At 45.7% G+C, this 13,527-nt stretch overlaps 1 long non-coding RNA gene across 1 annotated transcript; it reads right to left on the bottom strand.

The window, feature by feature from the left end:
- Positions 1–240: 240 nt before the first annotated feature.
- On the bottom strand, positions 241–3,894 carry LOC308675038. The gene is made up of 3 exons (XR_014028044.1): positions 3,737–3,894; positions 1,917–2,009; positions 241–990 (listed from the first exon to the last, which is right to left on the bottom strand). It is a non-coding gene; the product is annotated as an uncharacterized lncRNA (long non-coding RNA).
- Positions 3,895–13,527: the final 9,633 nt, after the last annotated feature.

Here is a 13,527-nt window from a genome sequence, read left to right as displayed (position 1 = left end):
AAAGGGGAAAGAATAGATGAGAAGGAGGAAGGAGGGAAGGAGGGAAAGATGAGAAAGAGGGAGGGAGGGAGGAGACAGGAATGGTGGAAGGAGGGAGGAAGGGGAAACAGAATAGATGAGAAGGAGGGAGGAAAGAAGGAAGGAGACAGGAATGGTGGAAGGAAGGAGAAAGGGGAAAGAATAGATGAGAAGGAGGAAGGAAGGAAGGAGGGAAAGATGAGAAAGAGGGAGGGAGGGAGGAGACAGGAATGGTGGAAGGAAGGAGGAAGGGGAAAGAATAGATGAGAAGGAGGAAGGAGGAAGGGGAAAGAGATGAGAAAGAGGGAGGGAGGGAGGAGACAGGAATGGTGGAAGGAAGGAGGAAGGGGAAAGAATAGATGAGAAGGAGGGAGGGAAGGAAGGAATGAAGGAAGGAAGGATGGACACTACCGGGCTGCTTACTGGAGGAGACTGACACGATCATCTCAGCCCCAAATATGGTCCAAGTTGCAGACGGAATTTTATTTCCGTCAACTTGGTCTCTTCCAAGAGAGGCAAGCCATTTTCATCAGTGCTTTGCCTCCCACACACACACCCCTTTCACGTAGCCGCTGCCGTCTCTGGCTGAAGGAAGACAAGCCGAGTCAAGCCACTACATTTTATTCAACAAATTATATTTCCTTTTTGAGATAATTTCAACCCTGGGTCGTTCCAAAGGTCAGCACTACTGGTCTGCCAGACACGGGATAATCCAACAGGTTCACCTCCGCTCCGAGGGGAGTTTATGAACCTGTTTTCATGAGCTGTCTGCAACGGCCAGGTAGATGGGATGGAAGCATTTTGCATCTTTCCAAATTGGCAGAGGAGGACCAGCCGCCGTTCCAGAGGATCCGTGAACGGCGGGGTCCTTTTATCTGCCTCATGTCCCCTTAGGTTGCTCCAGGATGGAACTGTCGCACTTGGGGGGTGTCTCTGCCATCCAAGATTTTTGTCATCCGCCCGCAGGGAAATCTGCACAGGCCAAGAAAGGAAATTATTTGTTTTAGGAAGGTTAACAGTCTGATCTGGAATACGGAGAGTTGAAAAAACTCTAGAGCTAAGGAAAAAAATTCCCTGCCAGTCAGAACAATGAACCATTGGAATGGCTTGCTTCCAGAAGTTGTGAATGCTCCATCACGGGGAATTTTTAAGAAGAGACTGGACAGCCATTTGTCTGAAATGGTCTAGGCTTTTGTGAGCTGAGGTGTGAGTGACGGAGGGAGGGAGGAATGAGATGGGAAGGGAGGGAGGAGGGAGGGAGGAAGGAATGGGAAGAGAAAGGGAGGGAGGGAGAGAGGAAGTAGGGAGGAAGGATGAGATGGGAAGAGAAAGGGAAGGAGAGAGGAAGGAGGAGGGAGGGAGGGAAGAATGGGGAGAGAAAGTGAGGGAGAGGAAGGAGGGAGGAATGAGATGGGAAGGGAGGGAGGAGGGAGGGAGGAAATAGGGAGGAAGGATGAGATGGGAAGAGGGAGGGAGAGAGGGAGGAGGAGGGAGGGAGGAATGGGGAGAGAAAGGGAGGGAGGAAGGAGGGAGGGAGGAATGCGATGGGAAGGGAGGGAGGGAGGAAGGAATGGGAAGAGAAAGGGAGGGAGGGAGAGAGGAAGTAGGGAGGAAGGATGAGATGGGAAGAGAAAGGGAGGGAGAGAGGGAAGAGGAAGGAAGGAGGGAATGGGAAGAGGGAGGGAGGGAGGAGGGAGGGAGGAGATGGGAAGAGGAAGGAAGGGAGGAGGGAGGGAGGAAGGAGGGAGGGAGGAGATGGGAAGAGAGAGGGAGAGAGGAGGGGAGGGAGGAATGAAAGAAAGGGTTTTTTTATGAAATTGGAGGACCCATTTGACTCAGCGTTGATTTTATATCTTTTTATTCTCTTCCCCCAGTAGGGATTTGACACTTTGCCTTACCTCTTCCTTGAGTTAAACGTTCTGATTTTGCTGTATCATCGTTACAGCAGAAGCAGCAGCAGATTCTGATTTTTGCCGCCAGATATCTGCAGGCTAGGAGAGAGAGAGAGAGAGAGAGAATTATGAAATCTGTAAACTCCACAGCTAAAATATCACCGGATGGCTGCTGAGGGAGCAGAGAGCTAGCTAACCGATCCTTTCTCCACGTTAAAAGAAACAGATATTTTTTTTTTGGATCGCAAACAGAAAGCCCTCCAAAATTTCTGTGGCTGAGCTTCGCCCCATTTCACAACCTGTCTTTGACGCCTTTGTTCAGGGAAACACCGCAGTCCTCGAAATTAGGAACACGGTTGTAAAGCGAGTCTGGCTTCCCCGCGGACTTTGCTTGTCGGGAGGTCCCAAAAAAGGGGACCACCGCGTGACCCCCGGGACACTACGACCGTCGTAAATCTGAGTCGGTGGCCAAGAGCCTGACTTTGGATCGCAGGATCGTGGGGAGGTGGCTGCGGTCGCAAGCGTGGGAAACGGTCCTACGTCATTTTTTTTTAGCACCGTTGGAACACTGAACGGTCAGTAAATGAACGGTTGTGAGTTGAGGGCGTGCTTTGATCCAATCTGGGAACTCTTCTATTGGCTGAACTCGAGAAAAAAAAAGGTAACTGGAGAATAATCTTGCGAATCAGGAGCAGGAAACCTTTGATCCATAGTATCTTGGACTTGGCTCTAGTGTGTTTAGAGTTGGTGACAATCTTCAAAGGATTTCCTGGTCACCTGAGAGAAGGCTGGGCTAAAGATTTAAAAGCAGCTTTGGATTTGCATGCTGAGGGATCCTAGGTGCTCTCTGAGCTGGGTGGTTTTCCTGCAGACGTTTCATTACCAAACTAGGTAACATCCCCCACCCCACCCCCTCCAACTGATGATGTTACCTAGTTTGGTAATGAAACGTCCGGGGAAAGGAAAAATAAACCACAGCACCAAGGACCCCTCACTTCAACCCTGAGAAATATTCCCCTCTATAATTTTGTCCCCAAAGTGCTTTTTCTGCGAGGCAACCGGACTTACTTACTTTCTTTTTTAAAAAAATCTTTGAAGAGGTTTCGCTTCTCATCCGAGAAGCTTCTTCAGCTCTGACTGGATGGTGGGGAAGGGAAGGATTTCTACTCCTTGCAGACAGAGCTGGTCATTTGCCTTCTTTTAGTGAGTCGCTGAAGTCACCTGGAGCTCCAAGTGGCCTCAGCGACTCTCTAAAAGAAGGCAAATGAACAGCTCTGTCTGCAAGGGGTAGGAATCCTTCCCTTCCCCACCATCCAGTCAGAACTGAAGAAGCTTCTCGGATGAGAAGCGAAACCTCTTCAGAGACAAAACAAGAAAGTCCAGTTGCCTCCTGAAAAAGCGCCTCTGTCATTCTGGATACTGTTGATATGATAACTCTGCTTGGAATCGCTGCTCAGCCATGCCATAATGGAAATGGATTCCCGAGTTCCTAGAATGTCCAATGGCAGTGCAACCCAGGATACTACTACGCAGGAGAAGCTCCAGAGCCAGGCCAATTAATTGCTGGTGTAAACACTTCTGTTGTGTATGTCTGGGAGAGAGGTGAGTAGGGATGGGGTGGGGTGGAAGGAGAGCCTAACCCTCCTGTAGACTTGGAGTAGCCCGTCAAATCTCACCTCTTGCTCTGCAGAAGAAACGAAGTGAAATCGCCCCTATCCCATCCTGGCCAGCAAAAGGATTTAATGCCTCCCCCCCCCCACCCTCAGTTTTAGGAGAACCCTCCTTGGTGCTGAAAGTTGACATAAGGCAAGCTGATCTTGACTTACCGCTGGCGATAACTCAGGCCATCGTTCAGGTCTTAGGGTGGATGAGGGGCCCTCCCAAATCCTTTCTCCTTCGCCTTCTGTCCCCTTCTCTCCTCTCCTCTCCTCTCCTCTCCTCTCCTCTCCTCTCCTCTCCTCTCCTCTCCTCTCCTCTCCTCTCCTCTCCTCCGCCTTTACGCCCAGGATTGACTTCAGCTCACTTCCTCTTGCAAAGAGAAATGTGTGCAACCTTTCCTCTGGGGCGTTGGCCAGAAACCCGGTCACGTGGATGTCACAGTGGCAACCGGGCAGGGTGTTTTGTGACTCAGGCAGTGGTGGTGATGTTTGCTTGCAAGGAGAGGGAATGGATGAGGTTTCTCTGAGCGTCACAGGTGGATCACTCTCGGGAAAAGCCGTTAAAAACAGGTGTTTGTTTTGCTCTGCATCTCTCGGGGGGGCTCACTGTTCCTGCCCCAGTTTTCAATAACGATGCGCCAACCTTACAAGACTCGTTTGTTTGCTCGGCAGCTGGAGCTTCCCTTCCTATCCTCCTCCTCAATTCTGGACCCCAGTTGAATTCTGGGTGGGTCTAAGGTGGGAGGCAGAAAGTTTCAGAATTTTCATTGGGTCCATTCAAAGAGGGCTGAGTCTCCTGTCTGGGTCCATTCAAAGAGGGCTGAATCGACCATTGGAAGCAGTCTTCCACCCTTCCGAGGGGCTGTCGGAGAGAAGAAAGGGTTGGACTTATTCTCCAAATCACCCGAGGGCAGGAGAAGAAGTGATGTGTGGAAGCTCCTCAGGGGGAGATCCAACCTGGAATGAAGGAGACACTTCCTGACCAGGAGAATATTCATCAGTAGAATGGCTTGCCTCCCAAAGTTGTGGGTGCTCCATCACTGGGGGTTTTCAAGAAGAGATTGAACAACCATTGGTTCAGGGTGGTATAAAGTCTCTTGCCTTGGGCAGGGGTTTAGACTAGACTGAAAGACCTCCAAGGTTCCTTCTAACCCTATGATTCTATGGTTCTATGGCTCTATGTTGTTGGTTTTTTTTTATTCTATGGCTCTTTGATTCTATGGTCCTGTGGTTCTACGGTTCTATAATTCGGTGTTTTTTCTTCTTCTGTGGTTCTATGTTCTATGGTTCTATAGCTCTAGGGATCTACGGTTCTATAGTTCTATGGTTTTTGATTCTATGGTTCTATGGGGTTTGGTTCTACGGTTCTACTATTCTATTCTCCATAGTTCCCATGAATAGGACAAGAATCAATATAGTATAGTTTATACTATATAGTATAAGGGACGTGGTGGCTCAGTGGGTTAGGTCGCTGAGCTTGTCAATCAGAAGGTCGGCAGTTTGGCGGGTCGAATCCCAAGTGCCGTGTAACAGAGTGAGCACCTGTTACGTGTCCCAGCTTCTGCCAACCTAGCAGTTCGAAAGCACGTAAAAACGCAAGTAGAAAAATAGGGACCACTCCGGTGGGAAGGGAACAGTGTTCCGTGCGCCTCTGGCGTCTAGTCATGCCGGCCACATGACCACAGAGACGTCCTCGGACAAGCGCTGGCTCTTCGGCTTTGAAACGGAGATGAGCACCGGCCCCTAGAGTCGGAAATGACTAGCACGCATGTGTGGGGGAACCTTTGCCTTTTATACTATATAGTATATATAGTACAGTAGAAGGTAATATGGAGAGAGATGCATTACTGCAATGCACTTGACTTCCAATAAAACTATACACCTTTCCCATCAAATGGAGCCAAGGATCTTTTCTATTTAGAGGCTTAAAGTGGTGGCAAGTCGGTTTATGTTGCAAAATGGCCAGTGCCACTCCCTCTAAATTCCTCGGAGCTTTTAATTGTTCCCAAAGGTGAGCTGCTAGACTGTGGAGGTTCCTGTATTATAGGCAGAACATAATAAAGCAGTTTGCTCAAAGTCTGCACTTGCAGGTTTTTTTGTGCCTGACAATACTCCTTCGCTTTTGTTTTCTTTTCCCAGTCTGAAGGCGTTAGGGAGTGTTTCGGGAACAATAGAGGGCCAGGTGCATTTTTGTCTGGACAAAGCATTTGCAAACGAATCCAGTGGGTTGTGTGTTCCCACCTAAGAGTGAGGAATGTCCATATACAAACCGCACATCTATCCTCCTAAGGTACCACCTTGCGCTAACTATGACTTGCCCATTTCCACCCTCGCAAAGTCTAATTTGCCTTGTTCCTGTTGGGCTGTCCCTTGGGATGGAGAACCCGTAGACAACTGTCCCCATTTTGGACAGAGAGGACCGCTGGTTTAAAGAGTCCATCTAGGGCAAAATTGAACAGCCCTCTCTCAACAGAGGGGGAGGCATATGGCATCATCTACCTCCAGTCTACAACTCAGTCCTTTCAGCAGCTCCAAGAAGGCTCCACACCCATTTGCCCCACTCAGGTGAGCCTGAGGACACAGATAAGCCTCCAGGTGGCCTCAACAACTCTCTAAAAGAAGGCAAATGACCAGCGATCCCAAAGGAAAGTGGACTCGATTTCCTTCCTTCCTTCCTTCCTTCCTTCCTTCCTTCCTTCCTTCCTTCCTTCCTTCCTTCCTTCCTTCCTCTCTCTCTCTCTCTCTCTCTCTCTCTCTCTCTCTCTCTCTCTCTCTCTCTCTCTCTCTCTCTCTCTCTCTCTCTCTCTCGCACGCTGGCTGAGGAATTCTGGGAGTTGAAGTCCACCAGTCATAAAAGGGCCAAGCTTGAAGACCCCTGTACTAATTGGTTAATAAAACTTTGTATATAATGTCACCAGCCTTCCACAGATTTCAGACCATGCCGATGGTGGCGACAGGAGCTGATTGCAAACCCAACCTCTCCTTCCTCCCGACCTCTTTTACTATCCCATAATAACCATCTCTGCAGAAATAGAATTAAATTCCCCCATGCCTGGACCAGTCTGATCTCCTGACGAGATAGCCTTGACTCTCAGGTCACGTCATTAAAGGTTTTGCCAATTGATTCTAAACGCAATTTCCCCATTTAATACAAAGCTTGTTCCCTCTATCCTAGGTAAACATTTACTAAGGGTGTACTTAGCTTGGCATAGGTCTTGATTAATCATCCTGTAGCTTTCTTTACATTTGATAACTCTGCTCACCTCTGGAATTCCTTTGCCAGCCCGCCATACGGCAATTTCCATACAAAGGCAGTTGAAAGAAAAATTAAAACAAACCCATGTCACAGCCAGGGAACAGGCGGCTTCCAGTAATGTAATGCAGCTTGAAAATCCCCTTGCAGCCTTGCCAAGATAAGAACACAATTTTATTCCAGACTGGCAAAATCAAAAAGAGCTTTGAAGCTTGAAACTCCTGCTTGATTTGGAGGGCGGTGGGGGAGGGGGTTGGACTAGAAGACCTCCAAGGTCCCCTCCAGCTCTATTCTGATTGATTGCACTACAAAAACATGATTTCCAAGCTACATGGCTGAACCTTAAAGTGGGGAATATGTCCCGGTACAAGCCCAGGGTCGTCCTTGACTTACGACCACAAAGGAGTCCAAAATCTCTGTTGCTAAGTGAGATGTTTCTTAAGTGAGTTTTACCCCATTTTATAACCTTCTGTTGTTTAGTGATTCTATTCTATTCTATTCTATTCTATTCTATTCTATTCTATTCTATTCTATTCTATTCTATTCTATTCTATTCTATTCTATTCTATTCTATTCTATTCTATTCTATTCTATTCTATTCTATTCTATTCCTGTATTTTATTATTCTATTCTATTCTATTCTATTCTATTCTATTCTATTCTATTCTATTCTATTCTATTCTATTCTATTCTATTCTATTCTATTCTATTCTATTCTATTCCTGTATTTTATTATTCTATTCTATTCTATTCTATTCTATTCTATTCTATTCTATTCTATTCTATTCTATTCTATTCTATTCTATTCTATTCTATTCTATTCTATTCCTGTATTTTATTATTCTATTCTATTCTATTCTGTTCTGTTCTGTTCTGTTCTGTTCCACACCTGAACTCCCATTAAGAAAAGAAATGAAATAAAACTTCCCATTTCAATGTTCCTCGTGTATGAATTGGGGTTTTGCTAAATTTATTTATTTATTTATTTATTTAATTACATTTATATACCGCCCTTTCCCGAAGGACTCAGGGCGGTTTACAGGGTGATTAAAAACAAAAATACAAAAGTTAAAAACAATTTATATCCGTCCCTGAACAAATAAAACCCCAGTTAAAATTAAAATTAAAATTAAAATTCTCAGCCTGGGCCAGAGAGCTCGAAGAGCCAGGTCTTCAGGTCCCGGCGGAATGACCGAAGGTCGGGGGCAGTCCTCAGCTCCACTGGCAGCTGGTTCCAAAGGGCAGGCGCCCCCACTGAGAAGGCCCTATCCCTGGGTGTCGTCCGCCGGTAATCGCTTACCGGTGGCACCCTGAGCAGACCCTCCCTGTGGGAGTGCACTGGACGAAGGGAGCTTGATGCCGGCAGCAGGTGTTCCCTCAGATATCCCGGACCCAAGCCATTCAGGGATTTATAGGTCATCACCAGCACCTTGAATCTCACCCGGAGGGCAACCGGGAGCCAATGCAGCTCGCGGAGTAGAGGTGTTACATGGGAGTATCGGGAAACCCCCATCACAACTCGCGCGGCCGCATTCTGCACCAGCTGAAGCCTCCGAGTGGTCCTCAAGGGCAGCCCCATGTAGAGAGCGTTGCAGTAGTCTAAACGGGAGGTCACGAGCGCGTGAGTGACTGTGCGTAGGGCATCTCGGTCCAGATAGGGTCGCAACTGGCGCACCAGGCGAACCTGGGCAAAAGCCCCCCTGGTCACGGCTCCTATATGGTCTTCAAAATTGAGTCGTGAATCCAGGAGGACGCCCAAGTTGCGAGCCCTATCAACGGGGGTAACACCTCACCCCCCATCGTTAGAGGTGGAATAGTCTGGTTAGCCCGAGATGCCGATATGCACAGCCACTCAGTCTTGGCGGGATTGAGACGAAGCCTGTTTCTCACCCTCCAGACCTGGACCGCCTCCAGGCAACGGGACATCACGGCGAGGGCATCGCTGGGTTGGCTCGGGGTGGAAAGAAAAAGTTGGGTATCATCAGCGTACTGATGATACCCCACCCCGAAACCACGAATGATCTCACCCAGCGGCTTCATATAGATGTTGAACAGGAGGGGCGATTGGCTATTCTCAAAAAGAAAAAAACAACAAGGTTGAACCTGGTTAATAATTGCTAGGGAAAATCCAGGGTGGCTAAATAACATGCTTTTAAAAAAAGCATGCAGCTATTCTCTCCTTAAACATTTTATTACCCTTCTGAGCTAGATTCTTTTCCGGATCTTATCAGTTCAATGGTATCTGTTCGATTCCATTAAAGTTTTCAAGTTTACTGCGGTTATTGACCAGTTTTATATCAATCCAAAGTTATGAAATGCCAGGAAATTAGAGAGCAGACAATATGAATTTCCTGTAATATCATAGGTGCAGCCGAAGGCCTGGCCATATAATTGTTTTCTGCAAGAAACATGAATGAGTGATTTTACATCATCCCACGAAGTGGCATTCTGTTTGTTGAACTTCCTGCCTTGCAAATCTAGAGAAGTCAAAGAAAAAGGAGACGAAAAATGATTGGGAGGTTAAAACAGCTTCTCTGTTGCTGTTTACAACAACTCCGGGGCTTTTTAGCTTGGAACAAAGTCATATAAACCAAGATATATAAAGATAAATAAATCAATGTACTGTGCAGTTAGAACTCAAAGGTGCTCTCTCCCCCCCCCAAGAAAAGCAATATGACTTTCTTGGTGTTTTTTTTCTTTGAAAACAAATTGAAGAAGCTTCTTGGATGAGAAGCGAAAGATTTTGAGTGCTTGTTTGGGGGGGAGTTCAGGGAGCACCAAAGACCCCACCATCAGTACTTCATATCTCGGTCACACGAGACTTCTTTTGATGTTGTTCAGAACGGTGTCAGCAGCCAAAACAGCACCAAGAAGGCACCTAGGCAGTGGACCCAAATCCAGCTGTTGTTGATTTCATTTGACGGTGGTGAAAATCAAGATGTGTTGGCTTCATGCGTGGTCCACCATTATGTCACCTGTAGCTATCATCTTTTGCCAAGTTGACCTTGATGGGAAATGTCTGTTCAGGACCACTAGATAGCATTGCAACCCCATGTTTGAGAAATGAGCTCCTGGTTATCCAAGAATTTATCTACGAGTGAAAGGGATATGTTATCTAACTTAACAGGTTTTGAAATAGTGAAGAAGGTTAAATATCTAGGAGTGCATATTGCAGCCTCAAATGTAAAATTGTATAAGAATAATTATGAAACACTATGGTTGAAGGTACAAAGGGACTTAAATAATTGGAAAAAATTACAATTATCACTACTGGGAAGAATTGCAGTTGTTAAAATGAATGTTCTACCAAAGTTCCTCTTTCTGTTTCAGATGATACCTATACTGAAAAAGGATGCCAACCTTGATCAATGGCAGAAGGGTATTAACAAATTTATCTGGGCGGGGAAAAAACCAAGAGTTAAATTCAAGATTTTACAGGATGCCAGGGAAAGAGGGGGACTCAAGGCGCCGAATTTGAAATTGTACTATGATGCGGCTGCTTTGACCTGGGTTAGTGATTGGCTTAATTTAACTAACAAGAGAATACTTCATCTTGAGGGATGGGATTTGGTATATGGATGGCATGCATACTTGCTTTATGATAAGAAGGTAGACAGGGCTTTTAAATCCCATATTCTTAGAAGTGCTTTACTGCGTGTCTGGAAAAAGTACTATAATAAGTTAAATTATAAAATACCGATTTGGGGAATTCCTGGACACGCGATAGAGGGTGTATCTATGGGAGTGAGTATGGATATGGTTTCTTATAAGGAACTACTCAAATTGCAAGGGAATGATTGGCAACTTAAATCAGCAGAGGAGTTAAGACAAGAAAACATAAATTACTCTTGGTTTCAATATACCCAATTGAAAGCTAGGTGGAAGTCAGATCAAAAGGTTGGTATCACAATTACAGATCAAAATTTAGTAAAGCAAATTAGAGATTCAAAATGTGCACATATAAAGAGGATATATAATGCTTTAATTGAATTGGATTCGGAAACGGAATTGGTTAAAGATTGCATGGTAAAGTGGACACAAAATATTCAGGAACCAATCTCGTTGGACACCTGGGAGATAATTTGGGTTAGAAATGTTAAATTTACCCAGGCTCAAAATTTAAGAGAAAATTTTTACAAAATGTTTTATAGATGGCATCTGGATCCCAAGAAGTTGTCCAACATGTATCCTAATCTGCAGTCTAAGTGTTGGAGGTGTGGTAGCTTAGAAGCTACCTATTTCCACATGTGGTGGACTTGTAGAAACATAAAAGCCTTCTGGATTAAAATTTGGTGGAACATTCAAAAGATTTTTAAGAGGAAGATAAAGTTTTCCCCGCAATTGTTCTTACTGGGTATTGTTGTAAATTGTGATGTCAAAGAGACTAATCTGATGTTGAATATGATAACGGCAGCACGGTTACTGGTGGGACAATATTGGAAGAAGGACAATCTGCCCACGGTAGAAGAATGGGTGTTTAAAATTTCTAATCTTGCAGAAATGTCCAAGATTTCTGCTTATTTAAAGGATCACTCACAGGAGAGATATATTTCAGTTTGGAGGAAATGGATAAATTATATTGAAAACAAATATGGGACCAAAAAGTTACATTTAGCTTATGAGTAGAATTTAGTGGGATATTGTTATTGTTAGTAGTTATGCTAAGAGAGAGTTAAAGCGCAGTACGAATTTGGTTGATTGTATATTGTGTAAATTTTTATTTAGAATATGATTGTTGTAACTATAATCCTGTATTTAGCTCTGGGAAGTGGGGGGGGAAGTGGGGGGGTTGGGGTGGGAGGGATTTGGGGATATATTGTAAAATATTGTAAAACTCTTTAATAAAAAAAAAGATTTCTGTCTATAGCGAAGGAGCAATAAAAGAAACTATTCAGAGAAATGAGCTCCTGGTAGCAAAAATACAGAATAGTAGAGTTGGCGATCATAGGTTTCTAACTGCCCCATAGGTGCCCAAAATGCTTTTCACCTGGACGGAGAAACGATGGAGACCCGAAGCGCCGTCTGTTTGCAAACGGGGCAGTTGGAAGCGGATCAGATCCCTCAGTTTCCATCTGCTCCATTTTCAAGCAGACAAAGCTTCCAGCTTCCCTCTGGGCGAAAAGAGTTTGGGTGCCTATCGGGTGCTTGGGACAGCTCCACCCCCTTCCCCACCTGCCTTGCCTTGTAGTGGCAGCGTGGCATCATGGGCTACGTGGCCTCCTGCTGCAACTGGCCGCAAAAGTGGGCCAGCGGCCATGCGGGCTCTTGCTGGATGGGGCTGTTGGTGCCACCGCCGTGAGGCGAGGCAGGGGTCGGGAAAAATATAAGACAACCCCTGAAAATAAGACCTACTGCCTCTTTTGGAGGCAAAAATAAAATAAGACTGGGTCTTATTTTGGGAGAAACAACGGTAGGTGGTGGCTATCTCCATTTCAAAGTCAATGTTGCCCTAAAACATTTTCGCAGTCATGTGGCCAGCATGACATCGCGGAGTGGTACCTATTTATTTAGTCGCATCTACATGCTTTCGGACTACTAGTTTGGCAGGAGCTGGAGGACAGGGAGCTCATCCTGTTGTGTGGTGCTTGGATCTCGAACCTGGGCTGCCGGCTTTCCAGCCAACCAGCCCAGTGTCTTAACTGCTTGAATCACTGTGTTCTGCTCTGCTAGATTGCCTCCTGCTCCTAGCGTCCCTGAACAGAGCCAGCTGTGGATCGTCTTCTTCCAATCCCTCATGCTCACATGGCTGAGTCTGATGAAGAACAAGATGGGAGGGGCCAGGCTGAGAGTCCTGCAGTACATCAGAACCTTCCTCTGACACCAAAGGCTCTCCAAACCCCTCCTCCTCCTCCTCCTCTTCAGAATCATCAGACTCAGCTGCTGGAACCACAGGCTGACGCTGAATCACAACGCACCGTGCCACCCCCTCATGTTTAATAAGATGGTCTTTTATAGGATGATCTTTAATAGAATGTAGATTTTTGAGAAGAGGCTAGAGCGTCACTTGTCTGAGATGGTATAGGTCCTCCTGCTTGAGCAGGGGGCTGGACTAGAAGACCTCCAAGGTCCCTTCCAGGTTCTCTTCTATTCAAAAGAATGACCCGAGGTCTCTTTCCACCTTGTTATTCTACGTTCTGTTTTCTATGCTTAGTAGGATGTTATTTGATAAGATTAAGCCTGGGCTGTGAATAGGAAAGGCTGATGTATCTCCAGAACATGGGGCTGAACAGATGTTCTCCAGATGTTCCGGCTGGGAGAGCTTTTATTTTCTTAGAAGTCTGTATTTCTCACCAGCAGTAAATTAAAATCCCCAAGCCCCGCAGTAAATCCTGCCACACACAGATCAGTCTTAGAAAAATTTTAAAAAAGAGGGATGTCTAGGGAGACTCTTAATAATCCAGATCATAGCTGATGCTTTTTCAAAGGGCAACCAGACTTTCTTGGTTCGTTTTTTCCTCCTTAAAAAAAAAATTCTTTTCTCATCCTAGAAGCTTCTCGAATGGGAGCTGAAGAAACTTCTAGGATGAGAAGCGAAATGTGTTCGGGAGGGGGGAACCCCTCCAAGAAAGTTCGGTTGCCTTTTTGAAAAAGCACCTTTGGGACTAAAAAAAAAAAAAGAGGGTACACCATCAGATGAGCCAAGATTGGTTTCAGTGCGGATTTTAATTCTACTCTGATTATTTATTTCTGGAAATAGACATCCTCA

The sequence above is a fragment of the Vipera berus genome (assembly GCF_964194415.1).
Source record: "Vipera berus genome assembly, chromosome: 15".
NCBI lineage: Eukaryota > Metazoa > Chordata > Lepidosauria > Squamata > Viperidae > Vipera > Vipera berus.
Note: the sequence above shows the minus strand (reverse complement) of the source record. Positions and strands in the feature narration are given on the sequence as shown.